Source organism: Bos indicus, chromosome 10, assembly GCF_029378745.1.
Source record: "Bos indicus isolate NIAB-ARS_2022 breed Sahiwal x Tharparkar chromosome 10, NIAB-ARS_B.indTharparkar_mat_pri_1.0, whole genome shotgun sequence".
In the NCBI taxonomy this organism is placed as follows: Eukaryota; Metazoa; Chordata; class Mammalia; order Artiodactyla; family Bovidae; genus Bos; species Bos indicus.
The window spans coordinates 30,119,817-30,139,175 of record NC_091769.1 but is presented as its reverse complement, the minus strand read 5'-3'; the positions used below and the strand labels follow the sequence as shown (position 1 = coordinate 30,139,175).

Genomic DNA, 19,359 nt, shown 5'->3' with positions numbered 1-19,359 from the left:
TCAGGGATATATGCCTGAAAAGGCCTTGACACCAGGATATTTATTATGCACTCCGTTCCTTCTTTTATCTCATAAGAAATGAGGTTATTAGTTCTTTATCATAAAGCCTGTTCATGTCATTCACAAAGTGAAATTAATGTATATTCAGAGTCAAATATATATATGTGTATGTGTATATATACGTGTGTGTGTATTTATGGGGAAAGAGAGGGGCCACCAGTTGTCTCTGCAGTTGGCCAGACAACAACTGGTTGATGGAGGGGTGAGGATGGGGGAGGGAAGAGCTGCATCAGATGTCAAAGCTCAGCACTCAATTATGTACTCAATGCACAACAGCTGAATGTGTGAGCTGTTCAGATGCCATCCATGTTTCTTGGGCCTTGTTTTCTCCTTAATTTGGCTGGGGGGCTCTCTTAGCTTGTGTCAGGTGGGATCTCTTTGCTTTATGATCTAGTGACTGTGGGACAGACCCTGGCAGCTGGGTCTGAGCAATGCCTTAGATATTTGACTATTTCAACAGGACATGCCAAAGGGCTGCTGGATCTGAAATAAATCTCTTGAGCACATGCTGCTCTTTATCTCCTCATTGTTAGTCAATGATGGAGTCTTCTGTTGAGAGTAGAAGTCCAGAGAAGTTTAAGTCAAGGTGAGGTTCCTCTCTCACACATTCATTTTGATCACCACCATTTAGTGAGGACTGTCTCTGGTTCCAGTGAGGGCAGTGTAAGAATACAGTACATAGTGCTGAAATTAAGAATACGGTTTTTGAGAAAGAGACTCACAGACTTAGAAAATGAACATATGGTTGCTGGGGGGAAGGGACAGTTAGGGAGTTTGAGGTGGTTATGGACACACTGCTATATTTAAAATGGATAACCAACAAGGACCTATTGTATAGCACCTAGAAATCTGCTCAATGTAATGCGGCAGCCTGGATAGGAGGGGGATTTTAGGGGAGAATGGATACATGTGTATGTATGGCTGAGTCCCTTTGCTGTTCACCTGAAACTATCACAGCATTGTTAACTGGCTGTACCCCAATACAAAATAAAAAGCTCAAGAAATCAAAAAAAGAACATGGTTTCCAGAATTAGGAAATTTTTGCTTGAATCCCATTTCTGCCACATCTAAGCTTTGACCTTGGAAATGTTTCTTCTTATGTTAAATATACAGTACATAGCATTGCATCAAGTACATAGAAGGGCTCCATAGATATTATTAGGATCATCATTATGATCATACTCTGAGTTTCATGAATTAGCAATCACTACAGATCCAGGGTGAGCCTGGGATTCCCTTAGGGACTGTGGTCTTATTTTTTTTTTAATGAAATACAGTTAATGTACAATATTATATGTTACATGTATACAACATAATAATTCACAGATTCAAAGGTTGTAGTTATTGTAAAATATTGGCTATATTCCCCATGATGTGCAATATATTTTTGTAGTTTATTCTATACCTAAGAGTTTGTTGGAGAAGGTGATGGCACCCCACTCCAGTACTCTTGCCTGGAAAATCCCATGGACCGAGGAACCTGGTAGGCTGCAGTCCCCGGGGTCACTAAGAGTCGGACACGACTGAGCGACTTCACTTTCACTTTTCACTTTCATGCATTGGGGAAGGAAATGGCAACCCACTCCAGTGTTCTTGCCTGGAGAATCCCAGGGACGGCGGAGCCTGGTGGGCTGCCGTCTATGGGGTCACACAGAGTCGGACACGACTGAAGTGATGCAGCAGCGGTAGCGGCAGCAAGACTTTGTACCTGTTAGTCCCCTACCCCCAGAGCACCCCACTGGTAAACACTAGTTTGTTCTCTATGTCTGTGAGTCTGCTTCTTTTTTGTTATATTCACTAGTCTGCTGCATTTTTTAGATTCCACACATAAGTGAGATCATACAAGATTAGTCTTTCTCTGTCTGACTGCATAATGTCCTCCAAGTCCATTCATGTTGCTGCAAATGGAAAAATTTCACTCTTTTTTTTATGGCCGAGTAGTATTCCATTGTGTGTGTGTGTATATATATATGTGTATATATATATATATATATATATACACACATACATACACATACACATTTGCTTCCATATATTGGCAATTGTTAATAATGCAGCTGTGAACATTGGGGTGCATGTATCTTTTTGAATTAGTGTTTTTATTTTTTTCAGATACATGCCCAGGAGTGGAATTGCTGGATCATATGGTAGTTCTATTTTTTGTTTCTTGATAAACTTTCATATTGTTTTCCACAGTGGCTGCAACAATTTACCTTCCCACCGGCAGTGCATGAGGGTTCTCTTTAGTATACATAGTGTTCTGTGTGAGTTGCTTTGAGACTAAAGAACATAGACATCCTTCTCCAAAGAATAGCAGGTATATTTAATAATACACAGGCATCTAGGCTCCTGAGGAAATACTTTTTGAAGAAAAAGGTACAAGCTGAGGTGGATTCCTGTGAGTCTTAAGAATTCAAGAGTGTACGGAAACAAAATTCAAGTCCTAATGCAAAAGGATTTAGCACCATGCATGTTTGTTTAAATAAAGCTGCTGCTACCATGGTTTATTCATTGCATGCCTTTTTTTTTTTTTTTTTTTTGAGCCATGCTCTAGTTCCAGCCAAGTGCTAGACTGCATTTACTGTCTTCAGCCTGCTGAGTTTCCCTGTGACAGCTCCATCTCAACCCTTACTGGAATGGAGGAGATTTTAGGCAAATGGTTTGAGTCCCTGGATGCTGGGTTATTCTTGGCAATAATCCACCTTGGCCTGGATGGAGTCATGCGGCTTTATCCTCATCGTCTGGGGCTAGAACCAGGAGTAATCACATCTGTGTGGAGTAATGCAGGCATGGAAACCCCACCAAGGCACAAACCTACATGTAATGAAAGGGTAGATAGGAACCACTTTTTAAGTAATAGAATCCCCTATCACACAATGAAGTAGCCCCAGACAGAAAACAGACAAGTTTTTTTTTATTGTTGTTCTGGTTGATAAATATGTATGCACGGATAAGACACTTTCAGAGCCTCTGTTTTTCCATATAGAGTCACCCTTCCATATCTATGGGCTTTGCATCCACAGATTCAACCAACTGGGGATCAGTTGGTAGAATCAGTGGATGCTGAACTGGCAGTTGCAGAGGGTCAGAACTTCGCCAGTTTATGGATGTAAGCATCTCAGGATTCTGGTATCCTTGTGGGTCCTGGAACGGATCCCCTGCGGAGACCGAGGGATGATGTACTTACTGCTGTGAGTACTTGCTATTTCACACACGTGCACATACTCAGTGGCCTCCCCACTGAGGAATCCCCAGGGCTTCTTGAACCTTGTTTAAAAATCACTGCATTAACTGATGTCCAAAGCATACTCAGCTCTTGTTTTCTATTATACCAGTGAACTCACTATGGCTTCAGGGGTGTAAGAAAGGGTTCCTTGTGCTGAGGTGGAGGTTGGGTGATAGAGTCTGTACGAAAAGCCAAAGCTCAGAGAAGGGCTTGAGCCTAGGGCTGAACAGAGAAATGGCAAAGGGGCCCAGGGAAGGGCTGAGTGGTACTAATAGAGATGAGCAGCATTTTAAGAGTGAATGAGGCAGGAGGGGATTATTTCTGGGTTCTCAGGCATGATACACTTGCCCCTAGCTCACCCGAGGCAGTGTTTGTCATCCATTTGCGCCCTGGATTGTTCATGTACCATCAAGGTATCAAACCTGCTTCCTGCACCCAGCTCGCTAAGACATTCCTTCTCTGTGGTCTGCTGCTCCTGTGGGCCAAGGAGGAGGCCTGGGAGGCTAGCAGAGTGCAGAGGGCAGTAGAGGTGCCCAAGCTTCCGTGCATGAAGTCCAGGCAGGACTCCAAATCTCTAGGCCTCTTGAGTTACTTATTTTTATAAACTGTGTGCTTGAGAGCATTTTAGAAACTTTTTATATCATATTTGAGATCTGTAAGATAGAAGTCTGACATTTGGCCAAATACCCTCATGACTAATTCTTAGAAAGACAGAACCATAGTGAAATGAGTGATCTAGACAGAAACAGGGAAAACATAAAGTAGCCCCTGGGTTAGGCAAACATACTGGCAGGATTAGAAAATTTACAGGAAAAGAATACCAACCACTTTTTGAAAAACTGAAGTATATATATATGCACATATATATATAAGATTTATTCTATTATTTGGCTGTGCTGGGTCTTTGTTGCTGCAAGGGCTTTCTCTTATCCTGGTGAGTGGGGCCTTCATTGTGGAGCATGGGCTCTATGCACTGGGCTTCAGTTTCAGCACAGAGGCTTCAGTTTGTGGCATATGCAGCTTCGTTGCTCTGCGGCATGTGGAATCTTCCTGAACAACGGATCAAACTGGTGTCCCTTGCACTGCAAGGTGAATTCTTAAACACTGCTGCTGCTGCAGCTAAGTCGCTTCAGTTGTGTCCCACTCTAAGCGACCCCATAGACGTCAGCCCACCAGGCTCCTTCATCCCTGGGATTCTCCAGGCAAGAACACTGGAGTGGGTTGACATTTCCTTCTCCAATGCATGAAAGTGAAAAGTGAAAGTGAAGTCATTCAGTCATGTCCAACTCTTAGTGACCCCATGGACTGTAGCCCACCAGGCTCCTCCATCCATGGGATTTTCCAGGCAAGAGTACTGGAGTGGGTTGCCATTGCCGCACTGGATCACCAGAAAAGCCCTGAAGTATAGTTAATTTACAATGTTGTGTAAGTTTCAAGTGTACAGCAACCCTCCTTCAGTTATATAGGTCAAAAAGACCCACAGAACCAGAGACAAACCCCTTTACCTGCTAGATATTGTCCTGACTTCCATTTTAGATACTTAAAGCTTTAGATTTGTACAACTCTCTCACCGAATCTCTAATGAAACCTGTAAAAATGCTTTTTTCCATGATCCAGAATATGCTTCTTTCTGCCTGGGCGGGACTGATGATACCTACAAAGGAGTTGTCAAGCCATCAAGATTGATTTCAAAGTCAATTTCATTTCAAAATTGGGCTTTCTAAGTTGAAGTGTTCACCCACTGTATTTTCTTTTTTTTCTTCCACTCTCCTTCCTGACCTGTCTTGGGAGTGCAGCTACTAAAGGAATTACTGGTCTGCTCTGTCCAGTTCAATGTAAACAGGGGAACAAATGGACCAAGATTATGGACAGGAGGAAGCAGCAGGACTTGCTCTCCATGGGCACAAAGGGGCTGCTCCACATAAAAAACCGAGGCCTTTTGGCCACTGAAACACCTTGAGAAGGAAGTGTCCTGGGAGCAGTGGCAATGAGTGATTTCCTTCTCCTAATTTAGACACTGGGGTGGTGATTTCCTCCCAGTCATCAATTCCATCCTGGAGTCTGGACTTGGGCAGATTCCCGTGTGGATTTAAAGAAAAACCCACTGTGATGGGAGTGGAAACAGAGTGGTGGGGAGGCTGGAGGATGGATCAAGAGGTAAGGAGTGGGTTGGGGTTGTAAGGAATGGGAGGTAACTGAGGTGGCTTTTGCAGACTCTGAACATAGTGAAAGTAAGAGAGCTGGGTTTCTCAGAAGGGCTCTTCTAAGAAATCCCACTGGCACCAGCCTGTCTGGTTTCGACTGTCCTAAGGCTTTGATGGGGAACTGGCTGCCTCTGTCTAGTCCCTGTCTCCTCATTGGGTAGTGAGTGGAGTCATGGATGCGAAAGGACTTGCGCAGACGCCTCCCTGTACACTGCCTCCGCGATGTGCAGGCGCCCAGCATCTGTTCCTGCCGCCTGCCCGAAATAGAACGTCTATTTTGTGATGGATTAGTCCTTTGGCTCCGATCCTGCCCGGGTCACCAGCTCAGCCTGCGACGCGTGCTGGGAGGGTGGTGGGGTGGGAACAGGGGGGCACTTAACTCGTTCAACACATTCCCTCTTCTCTCCTGCGGGAGTGCCTGTCCAGTTGCCCAGACCGTAACTTATGTGGAAAGCTGGGGCTGGCAGGTGCTCAGAGGCGCCTCCAACAAGAGGATTGTCTGCCTCGTGGATCCCTGCGTCCAGAGAACCAAATTAAGGAAGATCTTTCCTTTCTCTCAGAACATTTACTTTCTACTTCTCACTTAACCTATTTGTGTTTCAATGTCCTCATCTATAAAATGGGTTAGTAATCCTACCTTATATACATACATACATACATTCGGTCAATTGCTCAGTTGTGTCAGACTCTGCAACCCCAGGGACTGTAGCCCATCAGGCTCCTCTGTCCATGGAATTTTCCAGGCAACAAAACTAGAGCAGGGAGCCATTTCCTCCTCCAGGGGATCTTCCTGACCCAGGGATCAAGGCTGCAGTGGCCTGCATTGGCAGGCAGATTCTTTACCACTGTGCCACTTGGGAAGCAAAATCTTACCTTATGGAGCTAGCATGATAATTAAACAAGTTAAACGGCGTGAAGTGCTTGTAACTTCACAAAAGTATGGATACTGAAGGACACCAGTTATACGAGGTATCTGCTGCTGCTGCTGCTAAGTCGCTTCAGTCTGCAGCAGTCAGATTCACAGAGACCGAAAGTTAGAAAGTAAAATGCGGTTGCCTGTGGTTGAGAGGAGGGGGAATTGAAAGTTATTGTTTAATGGGCACAGAGTTTCAGTTTAGGAAGATGAAAAAGTTCTGGAGGTGGATGATGGTGATGGTTGCATAACAATGTGAGTGTACATAATGACACCATACCCTTAAATATGCTGTAAATGGTAAATTTTATGTATGTTTTACCACAATAAAACAGACACAAACTTTCCCGGGTTTATGAGGAGCTATGGCATTCTAGTTACTATTTATTATTATTATTCCCTTCCCACTTCATTTTATACACATTTTTGTGTGCATATATATATCTATATATATATTCTCAAAACAAACCAAAGAAAAGCCTTTTGCTCATGTATTAGGGAGGTGTCCTGTCTCCTCACTCATGGACAGCTTCATTTTATCCACACAGAATGAAAGAACAGGTTTGGGGCCAGAAAGTAGAGTCTGTCCAAAGTAAATTCTGTTGCCTGTAACCTCTTGACTTCAAAGGAGACCATGGTCTCCTCCAGTGGAAATTCTGAAGGCAGCCTAGGTAAGACTCTTGGAGTGATGACTGTTACTGGTTCTCCAGTTTATTTGGTGAATTGGTTTTGGAAAAGTATAGTGAGAGCTGCTCAGGGACTCACCTCAGGACATCCTGTGTTTGGAGGACTGTTTGGAAACAGAGTCAGGATGTCAGGAATTCCGAGGGCCCCGCCTAGGGTAAACTTGAGACTTCATTAAAGATTCTCTGTGTCTGTGTCTCCATTGCCTCCCTGGAGAAGGACAGGGTGGGCCAAATAGAGTAGCATTGAAATATACTCATTACCATATGTAAAACAGTCAGCCGATGGGAATTTGCTGTATGACACAGGGAGCTGAAACCCAGTGCTCTATGACAACCTAGAGGGGTAGGATAGGGTGGGAGGTTCATATGTATGCCTATGGCTGATTCATGTTGACATATGGCAGAAACCAACACAATATTGAAAAGCAATTATCCTTCAACTAAAAATAAATTAATTTTAAAAAATGATTCCCCATGCCCGTCTCCCAGGACTAGCCCTTAAGCAACCCAGCCTTTGGAAGAAGCAGAGAGTCATGCATCCTGCCATAGTCACTATAAAGGCCATCCTCTCACAGAGCTGTGCTCTCATATTTTCTCACCACCCTATCACCCATCCAGAGTGAGTGAGGACAAGACAGCCAGTCTGTAGTTTTCAGTGAAGTTCCAAACCTGACTGTAGTGAGTCTTATAAGACATTATTTAAGAAAAAAAAAAAAAGACTAAAAAGCCCTTGGATCATCTCAGAGGATTCTTTGGAAAGATCCCAGAAATGATTGATTGTATCTTGTAAGTCTGGAGGAAAACCAGAGGGAGCAATTTGGGGCTAAATATGTGAAAACTCTTGACTCACACAGTCAGCATGAGGCTATTTCTGTGTGGAATATTTTCACAAGCTCATTGGGGGTGTGAGGCTCCATCAGAAAACAACATTTCACCTTGTGGGAGATGAAAGTGAATTTTCAAGGACCTTAAACAACCTTTGGCCCTGGCTCGGGAGGCTGGGGAAGGAGGGGGAGTTGAGTGACACTGGGCAGCAGAGAGGAGAAGCCACAAGGCTGATGATTAAAATGGTGGCTGGAAAGGGCAGGAGAGCACGATGAGCCAAAGACTTGAAGATGATGAGAGAGCACCAAATGGAAAAAGTTGAGGCTCTGGCCCCAGCCCTCCTGCTGACCTGAATAGTTTCTGCCCCACACTGACCTCCAGTTTCACACACTTGGGTCTTGTAAAGCGGATTTTGCTTAAATTCCCTGTTAGCTAGAGATTACAGATGAGTCACTGTGTATCAAGGGTTGTACCCTCTGTGCCACCTTGGGAAGTCACATTCTGCTGAGTAGGTCCAAATGCAGCGGGTGACAAGTCGATGCCTTGCCAGCCAAAGGCTCCCTTTTGAAGCCTCCCCAGGGGGCCTCCGCAGGGACAAGGGCAGAACAGCCTGTGGGAGCTGGGAACCTGATCCAAGCTGCGTGACTGCTGCTCCCGCACATGGGATCAGACATAAAGATGCCACCCTCACAGGCATCCTGAGTCCATTCAGACCCTCAAGATCAGCTTGATGCACCCACTCACCACGGGTGTGCGTGCGCACACACGCACATCCCCATAGAATCTGGGACCGGCTTCTGAAGCCCATGGAACCTTGTTCCAGAGGGGGATGGAATTGCCTGCTAGAAATAGCAGGCTGCTGCTTCCAGCCATACACAGTCTGTGTGCACTTTGCATGCAGAGGCCCGAAATAAAAATTAATACAAATAAAAATATTTGACATTCATGCTAAAGTGAAGAGAGACAGTGACCAGAGAGAATCAAGAAGTACTTGTTTTTGAATCCAGTTCTGCCGTTGGTGACCTTGAGCAAATAATTTAATCTGTGTTTCTTGATTTCTCTAAATGTAAATCAGGGGCCACGAGTCTGACCAGTGATTCAGCTACACAGAGGAAAATTGGGGTCAGGGTGGTCTGGAGGGGAAGAGAGAATGTTAGTAAAATTTCTTGTCTATATACAAAAGTATGAAGTGTTGAGGAACGCAGTAAAGCCCTTATAGTGACATTGGGTTTACATGTTGTAATTTCCTGTCTCCATCTCATATCTTTGGGCTAAGTGTTCTTACTAACTCAAGCTAAGATACATCCACTCAATGCTGAGCACCCCATAAACACTGCTTGCTCCAGTGATTATGGCGAAATGAAATAGAGCATACAGCCTTACCTTACAACCTTACCTGCCAACTGATCAGGTAAATCTTAGTGAGATTCCTGGCTTATCATTCATGGACGTTTATACTTCAGGCTTCTTGTTTTGCTCAGGTTTCTTAAAAATTTTTGTTTTCCCCATATTCCACAGTTTAAGCCTCCATGTAAAAATGAAAATGTCATCATTTTACTAATTTAAACTTGATGTTTCTAAGAGCTGATCACTTTGGGATTTGGATATGGAAATACTCAATTATTCTGCACTTGTCCGAAGCAGAAATAATGGTTTCTCTTGAGAGTCATGTTCTGTTCAATAGGATTATGAGTTACAAATCAGTCTTCATTCATTCCAACAAAATCTCATCTGCTATGAACCTCTTCTTCATGGCTTACATATTTGGATCTTCATGAGGATAGACTAGGAGAGATAGGCTGAAAAATATGTGTAAAGTCTATAACATTCTATCAAGGGATGGGGTAAAGGAAGTTACTGATGTAAATATTTCATCCATGTCTGATAGCCAGTTTGTTGAGACAGTGAGACCTAGCCTTTTTGGTCAGTCTTCTGTGGAGAGACTGGTCTGGTATATTTCTGTTTTAGTTAGATTCTGTGCTCTAAAACTAAACAGTTTGTTGCTTTGAAGTAAAATAAATTAAGTTCTCTTCAGCCAGTGCAATTATTCTCTTTGAATATTCTGCATGTCTGTGTTATTTTCTGCAGCATTTCAATATAAATGTCTAACAAGGTGACCAGAAATAATAAGCTCTTGACATTTCCCTCCCCCTCGCCAACAGAACCTAATTATTCCCTGACACCAACTTTCCTTGTCAGGAGAGTCCCAGAGAGCCTAGAAGCAAGGACATTTTAGACTTTACAGATTAGCAGAGCTGAGGAATTTGTACATGTAGCTTTAAAATAGCTGAGCTGTCAAGCAGGGGTCAGTTTTCACATAGGACATTTATGGTGAAGAGTCTGGTAAGTAACTCACACTGCTTAGCATATTTATTTATAGTAAATTAACTGTTGCCAAGTTTAGTGCCAATTTATTTCAGGGGCTGTAGGGAAGTCCACACACACACACACACGAGACAGACATCATTTAAACACCTATTTCTTCCAGCTTATTCTATCTTCTAAAAATGATTCAGAGAAATTCAAGAGGAATTGTCAGAATCAAATTCCCAAAGACTTTATATAAAAACAAGACTGTCTTTACAAAGGGGAATTTCCATTAGCTGGTTTTGTACATTCAAGTGCATCTTAGCATGGACCTGTCCTTCTCAGAGCAGGAAAGGCTCTTCCCAGCTCCCTTTCTGGGCCTTCTGTCCCCTTTTCCTCACTCTAACCATCTTCATCTTCCAAAAACTGGGAGCTCTTCTGTGGGATCAGGGCTGAAAGCAAGCTGAAAAAGTCATGACCAGTAAGAAATTGGGGGTTTGCATGTTAAAGGAGAAGCCTAGAAAAGACTCACCTTGAAAGAACTATATCTCTAATGGTGGACTAGTTGGGGGTCTTGGTGGAATAGGGGTGGAAGAAGAAGGGTGTGGTTGTTTTGAAGGGAAAGGCGTCTTCCCTATGACCTTAAAAACATACCAGAGATGTCACCTTCTATTCTCTTCACTTATAAAGCCACTGCTTGGCCCTTCTAATGGAATTTGGTGTTTTAACACAAGAAGTTTGGTTCCCACTTGCTTTATTCTTTCCCAGAAGATGTTCATACAACTGTGAACATGTTTATTAGTAAACACTGTACCTGCTTTTAGCAACAAGCTGTCTGATAAACCTTTCCAGGGTTTCTGGCAGATGGGCCCTGTGTACCCCATTTCTGTTCTTTTTCACTCTTTCCTGACACAATTTTCCTGGTCCAGAAAAACTCACACAGTCCTGTCCATCTATTACTGCTGTTCCTGATGAGCCTGGATCAAAGGGTTAAACACCCCTCATTCAAGGGGGATGGATGTCAGTCCACTGCGCACAGCAACCTGCATACAAGGACAGCCGACATGACGTGCCAGGTCTGCGAGGTTCCTGCCTGAGGAGCAGCAGGGTCTCGTTCTGGAAGGTGAGGGACAGCCTGGTCACTGCGGAGGGCCGAAGGGCAGGAAACACCATGTACTTTCCAGTCTCTGTCCGAGCTGTGCTGGCAGCTGGATGGAGCAGAGAAGCCCGGAGGCAGCGAGGGCACGTCTGTTCACCAGCTCTGCGCCTCCCGAGCCACAGAAACAGTTCAGTCATGAGGAAGCCTGTGTCTGTTCACACACGTGGCTTCCCTCACCCGGACACAAAGAGCACAGCCCTCAGAAACGATCGTTATGTATGTCCAGCTTTTCAAGCTAGAGATGGTTTTCATACTCAACCAAACTCTGGGGAAGGGTAGTGAGGTGCTGGGCAACCAAGTTGAAGGCAGGAATTCATTCGTGTTACTGAACACAGTTTACTCATGGTTGGTCTGAAAGGATGACGGCCCTTGGTCAGGCTCCTATTCCACCTTCTCTGCAGTTTAACTCAAACTCCTTTACCCCAGAGTCCTCGAAATGAGATCAACTGTAGCTTCTTTCTGGTAGATTAACTCTGTCTGGCTAACTTGATTGTCCCTCACTTTCCTTCCCACATAATTGATATTTCTCTAACATCACAGAGATGGCAGGACTTGAAGAACATCGATTGCTATTATTATCTGTGTCTTGGTTGGAAACCGTTTTCAAAGGGTTCCCTATGATGCAGCTCATGGAGCCCAGAATACTGGTTTGGACTCTGTGCTTCTACCCTACTTGAGGGACCAAGCAGCTTGGGATTGGGTGTGGTGTGTAGTCACACAAGCTGTTCTGCAGGTGTGTTTACCCCATGTTGCTTTCTTTCTCTGGGATTTTGGTGCCCAGAAGCACTTCAACAAGTGCTTGTTGAGTAAATGAACAAGTTTTAAAATGAAAATGCCCTCTTCTGGACTTTCAGTGCAGCGTCTTGTATGCAGCAGCCACTCAGTAAGTACCTGGTTGATAATGTTACATTTCATCTCACTGTATATACAGAACTTAGAGCCTGGTGTCAGCTACTTTGGCATTGTGTTGTTTTTAAGATGGATAAGGGGTGGTACTCAAGGTTGCTTATACCAGCACCCTGTGAGTAACGAGGGTGCAGGTATCTCTGCAGTGCAGTGAGAGGCACTGCAATTCTGTGGCTTCACTTGGGAAACGCAAGCAATCAGGAAGATGCAGTGGAGTCACTGTTGACCCTAAAGAACAAGTGGATCCATTCTTCCAAATTCTCATTGAATAAAAGAGCTAGACATAGCCATACCTAGCTGTGCCCAGCCAACACCCTCCCTGAGCTTCTGGTCAGAAACGTAACTCCACTTATGTTTCTTTCTGGGTCCTTGTACCATGAGCAAGCACATCTTGCTTATTGCACAACCTCAGGTCCCCCAGCACCTGTGTGGAGCAGAGGGTGCAGGCCCATCCACCACTCACTTGCTTTCCCCAAGTCAGAGCAGAGATGTGCTGTGCCTTTGGTCTCATCTTGTATGCAACTTGTCATTTGTATGTGGTCAAGACAGTGCATCAAGGAAGTCCTTTTCCTTGAACTGCCTCATGTCCAGGTGTGGTTGCAAGTATAGCCATGTTATTTCCGTTAGACAAAAATTTATTGTATTATTAAGTATTAAATGAGTATTAAGTGAGTATTAAGGGCTTCTGAGGTGGCTCTGTGGTAAAGAATCCACCTGCCAATGCAGGAGACACAGGAAATGAGGGTTCAATCCCTGGGTCAGGAAGATCCCTTAGAGGAAGAAAATCTGTTTTCTTCCCAGGAAAATCCCATGGACAGAGAAGCCTAGTGGGTTATAGTCCATGGTATTGCAAAGAGTTGGACACGACTGAGCACGCAAGAGAGTTTTAAAAGGGTTATTCTTCTGTTTGCCCGCAAATTCACCAGCCTCAGTGTTTGTTAAAGTGAGTGATAACTGACCATAGAAGTGAGGATTGGGGTGAACAGAAAAGACCTCAAGTTTCAGGAATTTATCATGAAATGAAGGGGAAAAATAGTACTGCAACTGTGACAGAAGGCAATGGGAAATTGCAACTGGCCGCCCATAAAGTCACACGCACCTGAAAGTGATAATTTTGAAAAGCTTAAGAATTTTAGTTTTAACCACTAGCCCATTGGAATAAGTATTTTATCATCTCTGAATGAGGCTGCATGAAGGCTGTGCCTCTTTCCAGCAAGGAAAGATGTTTGTCTGCATCTCTGTGTTGTGATGGGTATAGAGTCTAGCTTATAAGTGCTTCACAGGAACAATTAATGTCAAATTACTGAAACAGTAGTGCACTTTCCATAAGCCCCTTCCACCTCCTATGCTCCATCTGCTAAATGTGCTCGAGGCCTTGCATGGTGCAGCATTTAGAATGTTCCAACCGTCTGAGGACAAAGTGACCTTCCCCCAGGTTGGAGAACGTTGTGCTATGACCCAATGAGGACATTCCCTTCAGATCCGAAAGTCAAGGACACTTTCTCCTCTGGATGTGCTCATGATGTCTGTTGACCAGCTTGGCTTCCACTCCTGTGCATCCCTGCACATAGAATGGCCTGTCAACAATTGAATGATACCAATATTCATATGGTCCTGTACAATAAGGAACTCCTGTAACTGCCTCTGAAAGTCAGCCTTATTCATTACCATTGTTATATAATATATTGCTGTCAAACCGAGATATTTACAGTTTCCAACGATGAATTCTCCTTCCCTTGTCCACACTCACCCAACTCCCCATCTCCTTGTTTACCTTCTAAAGTCCCCTGTGTTATTTCAGGCTGAGTTCATGTGTCCTTTGCCTGCAAAGCCTTCCTGGTTGCCCCAGGTGTAAGAAAGCACTTCTTCACTCACATTCTTTGTTTTAAAATTTGTGCTATAACATAATTTTCACATTATATAGTCAAGGATTACATATTCAATGTGGACAACATTTTAAAGTTGAAACATAAAGAAAATAAAGATTATTTATATTTGTATCTTTATTCCCCAAAGACAATTTCATCTGAGTAGAGCATTTTGCTGTTTCCACTTACAGTTATTTTCACACACATATACACACCAGCCTCCCTGGTGGCTCAGACAGTAGAGAATCTGCCTGTAATGCAGGAGACCCAGGTTCAATCCCTGGGCAGGGAAGATCCCTTGGAGACGATCCACTCCAGTATTCCTGCTGGCGGCCTACATTCCATGGGGTCGCAGAGTCGGACGTGACTGAGAGACGAGTAACACTTTATATACATATAATCTCATACTTTCTGTATCACCTTACTGTTTGTGTTTGGGTATTGTTTTAGAGGGTAGATATATAGTACCAATAATGTAGTGTACTTATCATTTTTATGATTATTTAATGTACAAACAGTGCAATGTATCCCATACTAGACTGGTCTCCCCATAGACCAGGATTCTTTTTATTCCTATGGTGCTGAGCACAGAGCTATACTGAGTACAGTTATGTGTATGTTTGTTGAAAACCAGAATAAAGTAATATACTTCCCTGAACACCTAGAGAAAATCTCAATAAACATTACCCGATAACAATTAAAGAGCTGTCATAAAAAAATTATTTCTTTTATTCAATGAACTACTCTTATTAGTTAATTGTAGTGAAATGTTCAGGTTTTGAATCTTGTAAAGTCATGGGGAACCAATAAGCGAAGGCAGGCAATAGTCAGTTGATTCTGGATATCCAGTAGATTCACAGATTCCCACTCTTACCTTCTTAACGGAAGTGGGAAAGGTATAGGAGATGTAGGGAGTATGTTCTGGAAACTCTGTTCCTAGTCCAGCTCTTCATGTCCCTAATAGGGGTGCATGTTCCACCTCCAGACCTTCCATCATTCCTGGGAAATATGTGGTTTTTAGATGAGAAGTTAAAGAGTATGACTAGCTCAGTGCTCACATTTTTAAAGTACCTACCTGACTTTAGGACTGCCCTCTTCCTGTGCCATAGAAAGCCATTCTTTACCCTGGCCCTAAAGGAAATACCCATATCTTGCTTTGTAACTGAAACTAGTGTGGTTGCTGAGTGCTTATTCAGAAAATATCTTCATGGGAGTGGAATGACTGTTCAAGGGCTGAGCTGCCCAGTTCAATTTTTCAGATGACTCACAGGGTGAGAGCTGCACTGACCTGAGGGAGCCAGCAGGCTGGATGCAGGGCTGGTAGGTGGGGCCCTGCCCTGGCATTGGGGTGGATATGTGAATCCGTGCTGTCACATCCCTTCTTAGGAGCTCAGAAAGCAAAAAGACAAAAAGTGGCCCTTAGAGCCACTCCAAGCCTTTTTTAGGAAGTAATGGGGTTGTTCAGAGCCTGGCAATGGAAATTGAAAAGGACTACAGTCTGTAAAGATGCTGATGGTGTGTTTTATTGTCCTTGCTGGGATCATGTTTGTTTGTTTTGAAAATAATACTTTTTTTTGTTTGTTTTTACTAATTCAAAGCAAAGTGCAGGGGAAAAAAGAGTAATTCTGAGTTATTAGGAGAAAATGTGTGTTTATTGTGGGTAATAGGTATGTCTCATTATTTTATAGTCATATATAAAGATACTATTTTTCATTCTAGAAGTGCTAAGCAGAGTTCAAGATAAACAAGTGGGGAGTTCTCAGTTATTTGGGAGACACACTCTGGTAATGATGATTTGGGGGCAAATTAAAAGAGATCAAATGAATGTCAGCTCCAGGGACTGGGCTGCTGTTTTGGTCTGAGTAGCTCTGCAAAGGCTGACATATGCTGCAGGAAATCACTGCTGCATCTGCCCAAGTGAGTCAGTGCCTGTTAAGGAATAGTCCATCTTCCTTCAGGAAAGGAAGGTAAGAGGAAGTCTTCAGGATAAGAGTGTTCTCTCCTTGGAGACATTGTAGGCAGGATGTTGTGTTTCAAGAAAACTAATTCACAAAATGAAGCTTTCTGTTTTCATTCAGCTTCCTGATTTTTGTTGTTCAGTCTCTCAGTCATGTCCAACTCTTTGCGACCCCATGGACTGCAGCACACCAGGCTTCCCTTTCCTTCACCATCTCCTAGAGCTTGCTCAAATTCATGTCCATTGACTCTGTGATGCCATCCAACTGTCTCATCCTCCTCATCCACTTCTCCTCCTGTGTTCGATCTTTCCCAGCATTAAGGTCTTTTCCAATGAGTCGGTAATTCACATCAGGTGGCCAAAGTATTAGAGCTTTAGCTTCAGCATCAGTCCTTCCAATGAATGTTCAGAGTTGATTTTCTTTAGGACTGACCGGTTTGATCTCCTTGCTTAGTTTCCTAATAGTAAGAGAAATTTATAATATTCCAAATACGAAGAGAAGAGCCCCTCTCTGCAAGACATTGTACATTTTGCTGTAAAGTATGTCTTGACTGAAAATCATTTTCATTGGTCTCCTGTGAGACCACAGAGCCCAGAATGCTGGTTTGGCCTTTGTCCATCTACATTATTTGAGAAAACCTCTTCCACTTTTCTGTTTCCGTTCCCTCATGTCTGAGATAAAGGTTTTTCTATTTCTGCCTCTTAGGGATGCTGTCAGGTGGGGAGTAAAGGAATTGAGGAGGTTCTGAGGCTAAGACATTAAGACCCTTCAAGGTTGCCAGGGGAGAGCTACTTTGGCTAGGAGACAGGGCCATAGCTTTAATCCTACCTCTGCAGCCTCTTCTAACACAGGAGGGATGACGCAGCCTGTAGCAGGTCTTGTTGTTATACAGGTTGTCCTCTGGGTGTATTTACCCCATGTTATATTCTTTTTTTTTTTTTTTTTTTTTTGGGGGGGGGGGGATCATGGTTTTTTTTTTTTTTTCTTCTTTTTTTGCCAAATATCAAAATGAATCCACCACAGGTATACATGTGTTCCCCATCCTGAACCCTCCTCCCTCCTCCCTCCCCATACCATCCCTCTGGGTCGTCCCAGTGCACCAGCCCCAAGCATCCAGTATCGTGCATTGAACCTGGACTGGCATCTCGTTTCATACATGATATTTTACATGTTTCAATGCCATTCTCCCAAATCTTCCCACCCTCTCCCTCTCCCACAGAGTCCATAAGACTGTTCTATACATCAGTGTCTCTTTTGCTGTCTCGTATACAGGGTTATCGTTACCATCTTTCTAAATTCCATATATATGCGTTAGTATACTGTATTGGTGTTTTTCCTTTTGGCTTACTTCACTCTGTATAATAGGCTCCAGTTTCATCCACCTCATTAGAACTGATTCAAATGTATTCTTTTTAATGGCTGAGTAATACTCCATTGTGTATATGTACCACTGCTTTCTTATCCATTCATCTGCTGATGGACATCTAGGTTGCTTCCATGTCCTGGCTATTATAAACAGTGCTGCGATGAACATTGGGGTACACGTGTCTCTTTCCCTTCTGGTTTCCTCAGTGTGTATGCCCAGCAGTGGGATTGCTGGATCATAAGGCAGTTCTATTTCCAGTTTTTTAAGGAATCTCCACACTGTTCTCCTTAGTGGCTGTACTAGTTTGCATTCCCACCAACAGTGTAAGAGGGTTCCCTTTTCTCCACACCCTGTGTGTGGGTGTGGAGAAAAGGGAACCCCATGTTATATTCTTCATCACTGGGACCTCAGCCCCTGGGAAGAGTTTAACAAGTGCTTGTTGAATAATCGAATGACTGGCTGAATGAAATGCTCTTTTCTGGACATCAAGTGCAGTGCCCTGTGAGCCTGGACATTGAATAAATGCATGATTGATGATAAACTGTTACATTGCAACCCACTTTGCATACAGAATTCAAGCCTGCTATTGTCTGCTTTGGCATTTTGTCACCTTTAAGATGAATGAGGGGTGGTACTCAGAATACACCATCATCCTATTGGCATCAAGGGTGCAGATACCTATGTAGTGAAAAGCAGTGGCATTCTGTGGCTTCAGTTGGCCAGTAAAAAGCCTGGTTACCGGTCTTTCTTCTACTTCTTCTAGTTTAAGGCTTGGGCTTCACAATGAAGAACTCTGTTGAAAAGCCAGCAGCTAGGACAGTCACATTTAATAAGTCCTGTTGAAATCTGTTAGGATTCTGCCTCATAATGACCCTGTTCATGTGATGACAAAGGAACCCTCTTAGGTAAGAGCTAATGACTCTGAGCAAATGAGTTAAATACTGGGTAAGCAGCACAGTTGGAGGATAGATGGGAAAGTCTGACGCCTAGTGGTCATCAGGGAGGGCCTGGAACTAACTACACATGATTCAAGGAGGAAAATGTCTAAACGCATCTCTTAAACCTAGATCTTGATGAGACTTAATGAGAACCATTTCTACCTTAAAAACAGATTTTGGTTTTTGGTTTGCTTTAAGATACCAGATCTGAGATCCTGCCTGCATCCTGACTCTGGTGTACATGGTGAGGTTGGTTAAAATTGTGGTGGAAAGGACTGGTTACCATAAAAATATAGACCCATTAAAAAAAAAAATCTAGAGCTTATAGCACTGGAGTGGCAGGATGGCTCCATGTCAAGTTGCACACACCAGCCTCCAATTCAAGGAAGGGCTGAAGAGAGAAGCCCTCTAATCCAGAGGTTACACACCTTCCTTCTTCAATTTGCCTATAATAGACTTAGATGAAGTGATTTCAGTAGGTATCACCAGCTCTGAAACATCTCAAGTTTTTAACAGATGGATATATAAGTGCTTCCCTGGTAGCTCAGTGGTAAAGAATCTGCCTGCCAATGCAGGAGACGTGGGTTTGATCCCTGAGTCAAGAGAAGGAAATGGCACCCCACTCCAGGAATCTTGCCTGGAAAATCCCATGGAAAGAGGAGCCTGGCGGGCTACAGTCCATGGGGTCGCAAGAGTTGAACATGACTGAGACTGAACAACAACGACACATGTAAGTACATCAGTGAGTGAGTGAATCATCTTCAGCAAGCCATTGCTTCTCTCTATGCCATTGTCTATGAAAAGGGAAAAGTAATTCTATTCCCTGAAAACCTTTCTGAAAGGTAACTCCGCTGCAGTTAACCCAGGAGTTTAAAAGTGCAAAATCTCTTAAATCCAGAATCTGGGATTAACCTCCTAAGAAAATCATCAAACAAGTGCTGAA

The 19,359-nt window shown here is 43.5% G+C and overlaps 1 non-coding gene across 1 annotated transcript; it reads left to right on the top strand.

Annotated features, from left to right (window-relative positions):
- The first annotated feature begins 14,374 nt into the window (after nt 1-14,374).
- TRNAY-GUA (transfer RNA tyrosine (anticodon GUA)) lies at nt 14,375-14,446 on the top strand. Its single transcript has one exon. It is a non-coding gene; the product is annotated as a tRNA-Tyr (tRNA).
- Nucleotides 14,447-19,359: the final 4,913 nt, after the last annotated feature.